At 44.7% G+C, this 13,800-nt stretch overlaps 1 pseudogene; it reads left to right on the forward strand.

The window, feature by feature from the left end:
• The first annotated feature begins 5,781 nt into the window (after positions 1-5,781).
• LOC134376218 (elongation factor 1-alpha, oocyte form-like) lies at positions 5,782-8,519 on the forward strand (annotated as a pseudogene).
• The last annotated feature ends 5,281 nt before the right edge of the window (positions 8,520-13,800 follow it).

Raw genomic sequence — 13,800 nt, forward strand, 5'->3', positions numbered from 1 at the left:
TGAATGAATGAATGAATGAGAAAACGCTAAAAAGCACAATGCTCTAAACTAGGGCAAACTTTTTCCAGATAGTTAATATTTCAGAATTTGTGAGTCTGTCATAATTACTCAACTCTGCTGGTATACTCCCAAAGCAGCCATCAACAAATGTAAATGAATGGGTGTGGCTTTTTCAATAAAACTTTATGAGCACTGATATTTGAATTTCAGGGGGCAGCTGTTCTGTCCTATTTTTCTATGCACTAAGCCAGTATTTTCCAGAGTATTCCTCTCAGTACCTTAATTCCATGAGTGGTTAATAGTACGCTTCTAAAAAAGGTTCTGCAATCAAATACTACATGTGGTGAACACTAAGTTTTCTTTCTATAAACCAAGATCCCTGTAGAATCTAACGGGTGGATTGTTCTGTTCACACCACTGATGAGACTGCTGCTTTACCCACACTAATGAAAACACAACTCTCCTGAGATTACATTTTTATTGGCTTCTCATGCATTAAAATGTACAGATTATAGCTCAGCTGGGGTTATTTCTCCAGAACATTAACCTTACCAATTACAAGTGAATTTTTCCATCATTTCTTCTTTTTCACAGTTTCATTTTCTTAGGGTTAGAAAAATAGATTTTCTCCAAATATGCTGATGGTACCCTCCACTCACCTACCCAACCTTACCCATTACTGCTTCTGTTCCTGCTCCTTCTATTTTTGCCCAGTCTTTCAAATTCCTCACTGCTTCCCCAAATGGTGACTTTTTCTATTTCATGGCCACCACCTTTGCCCCCAGAACCCTCATTTCCTGCATGAAGGCTGCTGATGTTTGGGGCTTGGATAAAATACCATCTCATTCATTCATTCAGATGTCAAACATTGAGTACCTATTTCCAGCTGGGCATTATAGAATCTGAGTGAAAGGATTAGTGAATGAAAAAAAGAAAAAAAAAGGACTAGTGAATGAATGGATTTACTCATCCCTCAGAATTGGGAAGATCTGTAATGCATGGCAAGGCCTGTTTATCTTTTAGGGAGAAAAGTGCTCTATAAATCAGAGAACTATTATAATATTTACATGTTGATTCCATGAAAAATGATATAAGCAGTTTTTTGCTGTAATATGAATCCTGATAATTTGCATTTATGTAGCACATTATTGGCACAAAAACTTTGTCCTTTTGAGTAGCTTCATTTAAAATGGCTTTGCTTTAATTATCTCTCACAGAGCAGCTATAAAATGATTGTAAAACAGTTTGAAAGTATGTGTGTAAATAACAGTTAAATTATAAACATAATGTGGTAGAATCTGACATTTCTCAGGATAATATTTTAGTTGCTCACTTGATGTATAGTCAACTCTGCATCACTAACATCTGGATTAAGACAGATGTGCTTCTGGGAGGTAAGAGAGAGCATGCACTTGACTTAGGTGTGTCTCAGGAGAACTTTGTTTTGCCCTCTAATTTTTTTCTGTGTCTCGCTATCTGCCAGTATACTAAATGAATTTATTTCAAAAGCAAACCAAGATATTCACAAAGCATGTATATGCTCACAGGCTAACAATGTGAGCTCCGATGTGTAAGATATTTTAAATATTAACTAATAAATGGACACTTTACAAACATCTGAACATTTCATTACATCCTTCACTCCCATTCTTTGCAAATCACTGTGAATGGCACCTTGGAAACAGCAACGAATGAGTCCATCAGTTCAACAAAGGAAGCCTCTGGTAATATCTATATAATCACTATTCTCCTGCAGTGCTCTGGAAGTAAAATCTATTTTTGACAGCACTGAAGAGTTAAGTTTAGGGTTCCCAACCTCTGCTCATTTTGAGTGTAGTTGATTTGTGGATTTCTCATAGAGCCTATGGCTTTGCTTCCAACCCATTATCTGATTTTCTTAAGGACTAGTACAGGGGCGGGGTAAAAGTGGTTATGAGTCCTGCTCTGCAAGTGAAGAGCTCGTAACTCAGATATCAATGGCTTATCCGAAGTCTCACAGAGATAAATGAGAGATAGAACATGAACTCAGATTTCCAGAATTGAGGGAGGGAAGGGTGTCCACAAATATGAGATATATCTACACTCCAATTGCCCCTACATCACATGCTTCACTACTAAAAAAGCTAGAATTGGAAATATGTGCTGTACTGTTCCCATCGCTCCATAAATGAATGAATGAATGAATGAATGGGCAGTTCTCTGCTGACATCCTCTACTCACTTCTCAGACTTTCAAATGGGAAGCCCTGGGACATTCAACTTTAATTGTGCCCTTAGCATCCCTCACCACCTTCCCTGTTGAACCACAGAAGAACGGAGCCCTTCCTTTGCTTTAGTTCTTCCTTGAGACCCTTCTTTGAGCAAACACTGGGGCTGGGGGAGGTTGTCTTTACCCCTCGGTCTCTATCCTCTGCCCTGCCTTGCCTCTGGGATGAAGTTCAGAATCCACTTACTTTTAATTTATACTCCTATCTGGCCTGTGATCCAAAGTGAGTAGAGATTGGGAACCTTAAAATTAACTCTGCAGTCCTGGCGGAAAGAAATGTTGCCTCCAGAGCACTAGAGGAGAAAAGTAATCGTGCAGTGGCCCAGCAACTGTATCTTGACCATATAATGTCACGAGTCTCAGTGGTTTCTCATTGCATTGTGCTTGTCATCCTACATGACTTTATTTCATCCTGTCTGAAGCCTTCATTACAGTCACTGTAAGTCCATTTCTAATTCTTAACTGTCCCATTCCAGAAATTCTGATGACTTTACATTTATGAATTTCAAACACTATTTCTAATAAAATAATACATAATTTCCATTTCTCTTCAAATCTGTAAATAATGGGGATATTTCCCTAGCAACAGCCAATGACACTAGACAGGGAAAGTGGTTCTATGAGGAACGCTTACCCTTCAGCTTATTTCAATGTCAGAAAACCTCTTAACTCTGATTATTCCTTCAGTTCCAAGCCAGCCAACACCACAGAGATACTATGTAAATGTCTTAAAGGGAAGGAGTGTGATAATAATTCTTAATGAGGAGACAGTCTGTCTAAGAAGGCTGGAAACCTATAGTCTGAGAACTATCATACGTTTCTTCACTAATTTATTCTGTGACCTTCGGCAAATCATCTTGTCCATGTGTGAGCACTTTGCCTCATAGTGAGTGGAGTCCAGCAACATGAAATAGGGAGAGGTAGATAGGACAACAGTAGGTGTCAGTTAGTGATCATCACTGTTGCCAGGCACTGTGCAAACACAGTCTCATTTAATACTCATGCTAAGTCGGAGGTTAGTTTTATCCCATTTTACAGGTAAGGAAACTGAGGCTCACAGATATTAAGTTTACACAGCTAGAAAGCAGTGGAGACAAGTTTAGATTTAGACCTAGGTCTACCTGACTCCAAAGTGAAATCATCTTATACACTTAATTGCCTTTGTGCTAATTCCAAAAGGCTGAAAATCTGAGTGGTGTTGTAATCTCATGTTAAAACTGGGAAATTTCAGACCCAGAGGGGGGAGTGACCACCTCATTTTCACCCTGTGGATGGGCTGCAGAGTCAGGAAGGGTCCTAGACTCTGACCGTTTATAGCTCACAGGGAAGTCCTCCAGGAGCTGCAGTGAGGGGCTTGACCCGGCCTGTGGGATGAGGAAGACCTTGATAAAGAAGCCTTCCCCACCTTGATTGCAAGTGTGCTCTTGGCACCTATGGATTCCCCTCCCTCTCTTCTGATCTTCCTTCCTAGATATGTGCAATGCACCCAGTTATGCTGCCTGGCTCAGCCCCAAGGCCCCTTCCAGGTCTCCTGTGGTGGCCTCCTAGGGGCTCCACGCTGCTTCCTGGAGAGTCTCAGTTGCCTCCCAGCTTCTCATCACATAATGAACAGAGTAACAGTCCCCCCAAGGGCTATAAAGAGTAATCAAGAAATTTAAGCAAGAGAATTATGCAATTGGATTTGCAGTTTAGAAAAATTAAACCTGAAGAGTAAATGCAAAATAACCTTCCCTCCCTCCTCATCTCTTCAGCCACCTTCTCCCAGGTGACCCGAGTGCAGGACTCACTGCTGCCTCTGCCTGGGAGGCAGCTCCCTCCCCGGGGCCTGAGATGCTCATTCAGCCAGAAGACCAGAGAGGAGCTGTCCTCACCTCCCTAAGCCCCTGGGCATCGTCCCCATGGGGCTCTTTTGCAGCCCTCATTACTCATTCACGACAGTAAAATAGGCTCTCTGGACTCCTCTGCCTCCCCAACTAGAGTGCGAGCCCCTCGGAGACAGGGGCTGAGCCACTCACATTTGCATCCACAGCTCCCATGGCAGAGCCCAGCAGGGGCTGCTCACCAATGTTAGAGAAATGAATGAATGGGCTCAACAGCTCTGCCTTTTTTTTTAACTTCTAGAAGGTGACTGGATGATGAAAAGGCACTGACTGTGGAGAACAAGTAATTTCAGGCCCTTTGGACAATCATTTGACCTCCTCAGACCTTACATTCTTTTGTTAAATGGGGAAAGGGAAAACGAGATGATTCCTAAGACAACCTCACTTACCTGACATTCTAGAGTTTCTTGGTTCTTAAGGGCAAATGTAGGTAGAAAATAGCAACTGAAGAACGAGAAATGGACAACAGTCAAAGAGGTGGGCCTCAGTGAGACTGGGAACCCCAAGTGCAGACTGTGTCCTGGCCTCCCGTCATCCTGGGTTAGTGAATGAGAGTTTCCTATGCAACGGAGGTCTGCCAAGGGTTTCCCCAGCGATGGTGAGGCTGTCCTTGGCCTCTGAACAGGCTGCAAACAGCCACAGCCAGCCTCAACTCAGTCCAAGCAGGTCTGCCTGGATGCAGTCCCGGGCCAGAATTGGAGGAGACCCAGCAGGAGCTGCAGTCTCCCCAGAGCTCGAGAGCTTTTCGGAAGAAAGGCCATGACTGTTTCCTAATTTTGAGTCTTCAGCCTCCTGCACAATGTAAGGCACTGTATTGCTCAAATCCTGAATGAATGAACCAAGAGCCGCACCCTCTCTGCACCTTAGTCTCAAGAGGCTTTCTGCACAAAGTCTGGCAATGTGTGGCATTTATTCTATGTTTTCATTTATTTCTAATTTTTTTTTAATTGTTGGGTCTTTCCTTTCCCCTGCTCCACATACCAGCAATTAGAACCCCCAAAATTATAGCGAGCCTCTCCAACCCTCTCTTTATCCATTCACCAATCAGTCAAGTGAGAAGTCTGAGTTGGGCCTAGAGTGTGGAGTGGCGTTTGAACCAGGCTCCAGATTCAGGTTTCATGAGAACCAGGAGGAGCCAGAGCAGACAGTGCTGGGTTCATAAACACAGGAAGCAGGAAGTCCACTCACTTCACAGCTGCTACGGCTCTTGCTGATGTCTGGATTAGGTTTGCTTCTTTTTCTTTAGAGGTGAGGCTTTACAGGGGACAAGCTCCAGAAGACAGAGGGTCAGGGTCTCTTGTACTAGACATGAGCCGGAGGCAGAGACGGGGTGGCAGGTCGGTTGCATAAACAGGAACCAAGCCCCAGGTGTTCTGGGGTGGCCCACACAGGAGAAAGGTGGGCTAGGACTGCTTGGAAGGACCAAGAGAGCCAAGGGATTAGTCCGGGAGGTGTGAGCCTGGACAAGTCAGCTTTACTTTTCAGTTTAACCTCCCATGTCCAGACTCTAAGCTAAGCACTGAAGTGGGGAGGGGAGCCGGCCAGGAGCAGAGTGGAGGCAGAGGAAGGAGACAGGCTTGGAAGGATTCAACCTCACTGCCTGGTGTCCAGCAGTGACTCAAGTAGACCTACTGCCATGGGCAAGGAGGAGTCCCAAGTCACTATCATCATCATCTGCCACGTGGACTCTGGCCAGTCCACCACCACTGGGCATCTCATTTTCAAGTGTGGGGGCAATGACAAGAGAACCATTGGGAAGTTGGAGAAAGAGGCGACAGAGGTAAGGGGCCCTCTGAATCTGCGAGTGCAGATTGGGGACAGGTCTTCCCTGTGCGTGGGTCTGGTGTAGAGTGCAGAAAGCAAGGCCAGTGTCCATCTGAGGTGCTGCTACTGAGATGGCTGCAGTAAACCATCTGCTCTCCACCCACACATCTACTCACCCCCCCCCCCCAGATGGGCAAGGGCTCCTTCAAGTATGCCTGGGTGGCAGACAAAGGGAAGGCAGGAAGAGAATGGGATCACCATCAATATCTCCCTGTGGCAGTTTGAGACCAGCAAATACTACATCACCATCATCAATGTCCCAGGCCACTGGGACATCATCAGGAACATGATCAGAGGCACTTCCCAGGTAAGACAGTCCATGCCCCTAGGGGTCTCCCTGTGGAGGGAGGAAGCTCAGACTTTGTTCTGAGCCTTGGGAAGGAAGGTGTCAGAGCCTCGGGAGGGTTTTACTCACCTGTGTCAATCATCAATCCTGAATGTTAGGGAGAGCAGAAGTGAGAGTCTCTGACTCTAACGTAGCTCAGAGAGACCGCTGCCTTGGGGCAGGACCAGTTTTCTAGACCCCCAGACTAGTAGATCACTTGGTCAGGGAAGAAGGAACTGAAAGCTCGTTTATGAACTTAGGTAAGAGTAACTGGGGAGCAGGACCCTGTGCACTGCAGCCAAGGCATTCTTAAATGTGCTGTGGTCATCTGTGAGTTCCTGGGGGGCTTCCTCAGCTCTGCAATGGGATTTGGGCCCACCCAGAGCTCCAGGAGCCCCAGCCTGTCCAACGCCCCCTCCCCAAATCCTTGGCGTCCATGTCCCACCGTGCAAACTGACTGGGCGGTGCTGGTTACGGTCAGCAGCATGGGTAAGTTCAAGGCGGGCAAGTTCAAGGCAGGCATCTCCCAGCATGGGCAGCCCTGTGGGCATATGCTAAAGGCTTCCACTGGGTGTGTAGCAGTTCATAATGGCTGTCACCAAGCTGAACTCCATTGAACCCACCCGCAGCACCCGTGCTTCCAAGAGGTCACCAAGGAAGTGAGCCGCTCTCTCAGGAAGATCGGCTGCAACCGGCCACCTTGGCCTTCATGGCCGTGTTGATCTGGCATGCTGACAATGTGCTGAAGTCCAGGGCCATTGTGAGTGCGGTCCGGGGTGGCCACACAGCCCTGGGTGGGTAACAGGGACTGCACCCCAGTCTCAAGCCTGCTGCACATCCTGCTGATGCCCTGGTTCAAGGGCTGGAAGGTGGTGAGGTAGGAAGGAAATGCAGGGGGAGAGGGGTGGGGAGTGACTCTGCTGGCACCTCTGGACTCCATCTTCCTCCATCCTCCCACCCTCTCGCCTGGCCCACAAGCCTCAGGGGATGTATACAAGTCCTGCAAGATGTATACAAGATTGGAGGTGACTGAGGGCCACGGGGGCTGTGGATAGACTTCTCAGTTAGGAATTAAGGAGCTAGAAATGAGCTGGAGCCTCACTATCAGGGTTCAAACCCTGACTCCACCTCTTCTCAGTAGGATAAACAGCAGAAGCTCCCTGTGCTTCCGACTGGTCCAACACAAAGTATAATAGCCAATGATCCATCTCGTGATTTCTACTAATTCTGACTGGGCCTTTGTCCTTGAACCCAGAGCAACAGGACCTCCCAAGAAGCCAGTTCTCCCTGTGTGTCTGGGACTCTGAGTCCCTTTTCCCATCGGCACTGTGCAGTGGGCCATGTGGAGACTGATTTCCTGAAATTGGGGTGGTGGTCACCTTTGTCCCCAGCAATGTCACCACTGAGGCCAAATCTGTGGCGAGGAGACCTTAGCTGACGCCCTGCCTGATGACAATGTAGGTTCAGAGTGAAGAACATGTCTGTGAAGGACATTCAGCAGGGGAATGTGACTGGAGACAGCATGAGCAACCCCCCACCCCCACTCCCACGGAGGCTGGCAACTCTGTGGCCCAGGTAAGGCCTAGGGAACCTAGGGAGGGATGCAGGCACTGATGGTGGTGGCTGGGCTTCTTGTAAATTAGTCCTGACAACGACTGAGGCCCATAGTTCCTAAGGATTTGCAAGCCCAGATCATGGGACTTGCTGCCATCTGTGTCTAATTCCACTCTGCTCCCTGTCAGGTGATTGTCCTGAACCACTCCAGGCAGATCCACAGCAGCTGCTCCCCAGTGCTGGACTGCCACGCAGCCCATGTCCCCTGCAGGTTTGCTGAGCTGAGGCAGAAGATTCACTGGTGCTCAGGCAAGAAGCAGGAGGACAACCCCAAGGTTCTGAAGGCTGGGGATGCAGCCATCGTTCACATGACCCCTGGCAAGGCCACATGTGTGGAGACCTTCTCTGAGTAGAGACCTCTAGGTGAGCCAGGGATTGCTACGGAATCATGAGGAAAGCATCGTCTCCATTCCACAAGTGAGGCACAGGCTAAGAGCATTTCCTTCTGTACCACTTTCCAGAGGTCTCATACTTCATCCCCTCTTCCAGGCCATTTTGCAGTGTGGTATATGAGACAAGCAGTGGCCATGAGAGTCATCAAGCCTGTGGACAAGAAGTCCTCCAATGCTGGCAAGGTCACCAAGTCAGCAGCAAGGGCAGGCAGGAAATGAAGCTCGCCCTCTGCAGTCTCCTCAGCTTTCCCCCAAATAACTTAATGTTTCAGGTATTTCCTGAGAAAAAATTATAAAACTTGACAAGCTGATCTGATTTCTTCCAAGGAGGAAAGCAGAAGGTAAATGGGGAACTTCTAGGTAAGATAATTGTAATTTATAGCCCCAAAGCTCCCTTGGGTTGTAAAGGTAACGCAGGGTCCTCTACCTCATTCTCATACCCAGGGTTCTATACCAGTCTTTCTCCCATGTCCCTCTCTTTCTGTCCTGTCCTCAATGCAAAGCAGTTGGATTGTTCTGAGGTGTGAACAGCATACTCATAATGACATGGGGGCAAGATCTCAGTAGTGCCAATTGATGAGTTCAGCACTACTGTGTGTATGATTCCTGGTGCTGTATTCTCCAGAACCCTAAAAGAAAATTAAATGCTAAAGATCACCCAGCTAATAGAATGGGGTTAATACTCTAAATAGTTCATTTGAAATCTTGGGCCCAGAAACTAGTCTCCAACATGTTGAGTCTAAGAGGGTGAGGAATGAATGAATGGAGCTCTTTAGCCTTTCTTCACTAGTTATCTGTTTTCCATTCACAAATGCAACAGGATGATAACTCCTCATGGAGCTTAGTAAGTTAAAATTTTGGGCTCATGCAGCATATGCTGGAACTCAGGACCCCAGGGTCTGCCTGCAGTGCGTTCTTCATCCATTCATCCCTCAAATGTTAGCACTTGCCATATGCTGTTCTGACCCCATGGACTTATCTAGTGGGTGGCAATGGAGGCAAATATCAGGCTGAAGTGCATAAAGAAAATAAACAAAGACAATGGTAGAGATGGGGAGTAGACCATGAAGGATTCAAACTATGGAGACCAGTGGAGGCTACTGCAATAATCCAAGCAAGATGGCAACTTGGACCAGAGTGGTAGTCATGGAATTAAATGGTGAGAAGTGGTTCTGAATATATTTTTTGGGGGCAAAGATGACAGAAATTTTTAAAGATTGGATATGGGTAAAAGAAAGGGAAGTCAAGGGTGATACCCAGGCTTTTGGCCTGAGGAATTTGAAGATGGAGCCTTCATGATGAGAGGTGGGAATGTATTGTCTATTGCTGTGGTTTGAATGTTTATCCCTTCCAAACTTATGTTGAAACTTAATCCTCATTATAACAGCATTAATAGGATGGGAAATCTGACTATGGTATTTGAGAGGTGAGACCTTTAGGAGGTAATTAGGATTAGATAAGGTCATGAGGGTGAGGCACCAGTGGCTTTATAAGAGGAGAGACCTCGACTAGCATGCTCGGCCCTCTCACCATGTGATGTCCTGTGCTGCCTCAGGACTCTGCATACGGCCCCTACTACTAAGAAGGCTCTCATCAGATGTACCTCCTCATACTTGGACTTCCCAGCCTCCAGAACTGTAAGAAATAAATTCCTTTTCCTTATGAATTACCCAGCCTCAGGAATTCTGTTCTAAGCAACAGAAAATGGACTAAGAAACCTATTAATAGAAATATTAAGGCAGTTAGAAATGGTCTGGAATCTAGGGGACAGGTTTAGGCTGACATAATCAGGGGAGTAATTCTTTTTTTTTTTTATTTTTTTATTTTAAATTTTATTTTGTCGATATACATTGTAGCTGATTATTGCTCCCCATCACCAAAACCTCCCTCCCTTCTCCCTCCCCCCTCCCCCCCAACAATGTCCTTTCTGTTTGCTTGTCGTATCAACTTCAAATAATTGTGGTTGTTATATCTTCTTCCCCCCCCCCCGGTTTGTGTGTGTGTGTGTGTGTGTGTGAATTTATATATTAATTTTTAGCTCCCTCCAATAAGTGAGAACATGTGGTATTTCTCTTTCTGTGCCTGACTTGTTTCACTTAATATAATTCTCTCAAGGTCCATCCATGTTGTTGCAAATGGCAGTATTTCATTCGTTTTTATAGCTGAGTAGTATTCCATTGTGTAGATGTACCACATTTTCCGTATCCACTCATCTGATGATGGGCATTTGGGCTGGTTCCAACTCTTGGCTATTGTAAAGAGTGCTGCGATGAACATTGGGGAAAAGGTATACCTTCGACTTGATGATTTCCATTCCTCTGGGTATATTCCCAACAGTGGGATGGCTGGGTCGTATGGTAGATCTATTTGCAATTGTTTGAGGAACCTCCATACCATTTTCCATAGAGGCTGCACCATTTTGCAGTCCCACCAACAATGTATGAGAGTTCCTTTTTCTCCGCAGCCTCGCCAGCATTTATCGTTCATAGTCTTTTGGATTTTAGCCATCCTAACTGGGGTTAGATGGTATCTCAATGTGCTTTTGATTTGCATTTCCCGGATGCTGAGTGATGTTGAGCATTTTTTCATATGTCTGTTGGCCATTTGTATATCTTCCTTAGAGAAATGCCTACTTAGCTCTTTTGCCCATTTTTTAATTGGGTTGCTTGTTTTCTTCTTGTAAAGTTGTTTGAGTTCCTTATATATTCTGGATATTAATCCTTTGTCAGATGTATATTTTGCAAATATTTTCCCCAATTCTGTTGGTTGTCTTTTAACTCTTTTAATTGTTTCTTTTGCTGTGCAGAAGCTTTTTAGTTTGATATAATCCCATTTGTTTATTTTTCCTTTGGTTGCCCGTGCTTTTGGGGTCGTATTCATGAAGTCTGTGCCCAGTCCTATTTCCTGAAGTGTTTCTCCTATGTTTTCTTTAAGAAGTTTTACTGTTTCAGGGTGTATATTTAAATCCTTAATCCATTTTGAGTTGATTTTAGTATACGGTGAGAGGTATGGATCTAGTTTCATTCTCCTGCATATCGATATCCAGTTATCCCAGCACCACTTGCTGAAGAGGCAGTCCCTTTCCCAGTGAATAGGCTTGGTGCCTTTGTCAAAGATCAGCTGACAGTAAGTGTGTGGGTTGATTTCTGGATTCTCTATTCTATTCCATTGGTCAGTGTGTCTGTTTTTATGCCAGTACCATACTGTTTTGGTTATTATAGCTTTGTAGTATAGCTTAAAGTCAGGTAGTGTTATGCCTCCAGCTTTATTTTTTTTGCTGAGCATTGCTTTGGCTATTTGTGGTCTTTTATTGTTCCATATAAATGTCTGAATAGTTTTTTCCATTTCTGAGAAAAATGTCTTTGGAATTTTGATGGGGATTGCGTTGAATTTGTATATCACTTTGGGTAGTATGGACATTTTCACTATGTTGATTCTTCCAATCCAAGAGCATGGAATATCTTTCCATCTTCTTGTATCCTCTCTAATTTCTCTCAGCAGTGGTTTGTAGTTCTCATTATAGAGATTTTTCACCTCCTTGGTTAACTCAATTCCTAAGTATTTTATTTTTTTGGTGGCTACTGTAAATGGGCAGGCTTTCTTGATTTCTCCTTCTGCATGTTCACTATTGGAGAAAAGAAATGCTACTGATTTTTGTGTGTTGATTTTGTATCCTGCTACTGTGCTGAAATCATTTATCAATTCCAACAGTTTTTTTGTAGAGGTTTTAGGCTGTTCGATATATAGGATCATGTCATCTGCAAACAGGGACAGTTTGACTTCATCTTTTCCAATCTGGATGCCCTTTATTTCCTTCTCTTCTCTGATTGCTCTGGCTAGTACTTCCAACACTATGTTGAATAGGAGTGGTGAGAGTGGGCATCCTTCAGGGGAGTAATTCTACATGGAAGTAGTATGCCTTGTTCTTAATCCATTGCTGAGAAGTACAGGGACATGCACATTGACCTGTCCTCCTGGAAGGGGACATTAATCAACTGCACAATTGTGATCAGTTTTCTACTGGAAAAGCCATTAATTTTCTTTTCTTTTTCTTTTTCCTTTTTTTCATGTTTTCTCATTGGGTTGAAGGAAAGGCCATTAAGCTTCAAACACTGAGAATGCTGACTATTAAAATGGGTAAATTTCCAGAAGTACTGTTGGAGTGCTTTCTGAGCTAGGTTGGGATTACCATTACTTCCTGCACATTCCTGAGATTCTGATGTCCAAGGTTTAGACTGGGAGAGCACTGGCCTATTTTTCTCACTGATCAATAACATTACTTGTTCCTGCCTGTCATGTTGACTCCCTCTCAAGTGCAAATCTCCTGGGAAACCCGAGACCCAACACAAACCTAGAAATAATAGCAGGATGACATATCAGAGCTGTCACCAGGCCAGGCATCAAGAGGCTCACCTGTCTCCAGTGCTGGAAAGCCTGTCATATTCCAGCTGTTGTCAATGTGAATGAGTGCCTAATGGGACTTGGACCAAGTTTTGGAGCACCCTAAACCTGTCAATGCCATGAAAGGCCACCCAGGCTGGATGGGGGAGCCAGGCAGGTGCAGGAGCTGGGGCCAGGATAGAATGCAGAATGCTTACCTATTGTATTGCTGATTTCCTTTCTGAGGCCCATGCAAAATAGTCATTTTTGTCCGGAACACTTTATTTAGACTTCTGTAAATCACAACAACAGCTTTGCTTAAAATGATTAGGGAATTAAACATCTATCCTAGACGTATTCGGGTTTCTAGTATGTACTTAATAAACATTTGTTGAATAGTGAATAAATGTCACTACATATTTGCTAAAATAGCTGAATGACTAAATGCCAATTTACTCTTAATTCTCAAGAATAATCATGATTTTGGTGCTTGTTTCTTAAGAACACGTTTAAAAATTCAACTAGAAAGGAAAACTAAAAACATCAGGGTTAATCCTCCAAGTGCCATATTCTCTACACAGTCAGTTCTCATTGGGATAGGAGCTGAAAAACACCTGTTGGAATGAATGTACCAGAAAATATTGCTGATAAATCTCAGGGGGGATCTCCTCTCATTAGACACTCCAAGAGCATTTCTGTGCAGCACTGCAAATAGAGCTGCCAGAACTGACCTAAGTTTTGCACCAAACGGTGTATATAGCAGTGCAAACTAGTACATGAGAGCTCCAGCCTTTTATCTGAGAAGTAGGACTTTGTAATCATCCTCTCACTCCAGTGCTTGCTGGTCCAGACTCTCTTATTTAGTCCTTAGCATAATGTTGCAAATGGATATAAGCCACCTTGGTCAGTCACAATTAACAGGTTCTTTTTTGGCAGATAGTGGAGGCCTTCACTTGTTAGATCCCCCCCACTCCCTTCCCTGCCCCTGGGTGGCACAATAAGCAAGTCTCAGACTGCATTTTCCCATATATATTTCTATCAGCAGGCACAAAACAGTCATGTGTCCATCATGTAGCTTGATGAAGCCTCAGCAAACTGCTCTTTCAGTCTCCAATGAGCA

The sequence above is a fragment of the Cynocephalus volans genome, chromosome 4 (assembly GCF_027409185.1).
Source record: "Cynocephalus volans isolate mCynVol1 chromosome 4, mCynVol1.pri, whole genome shotgun sequence".
In the NCBI taxonomy this organism is placed as follows: domain Eukaryota; kingdom Metazoa; phylum Chordata; class Mammalia; order Dermoptera; family Cynocephalidae; genus Cynocephalus; species Cynocephalus volans.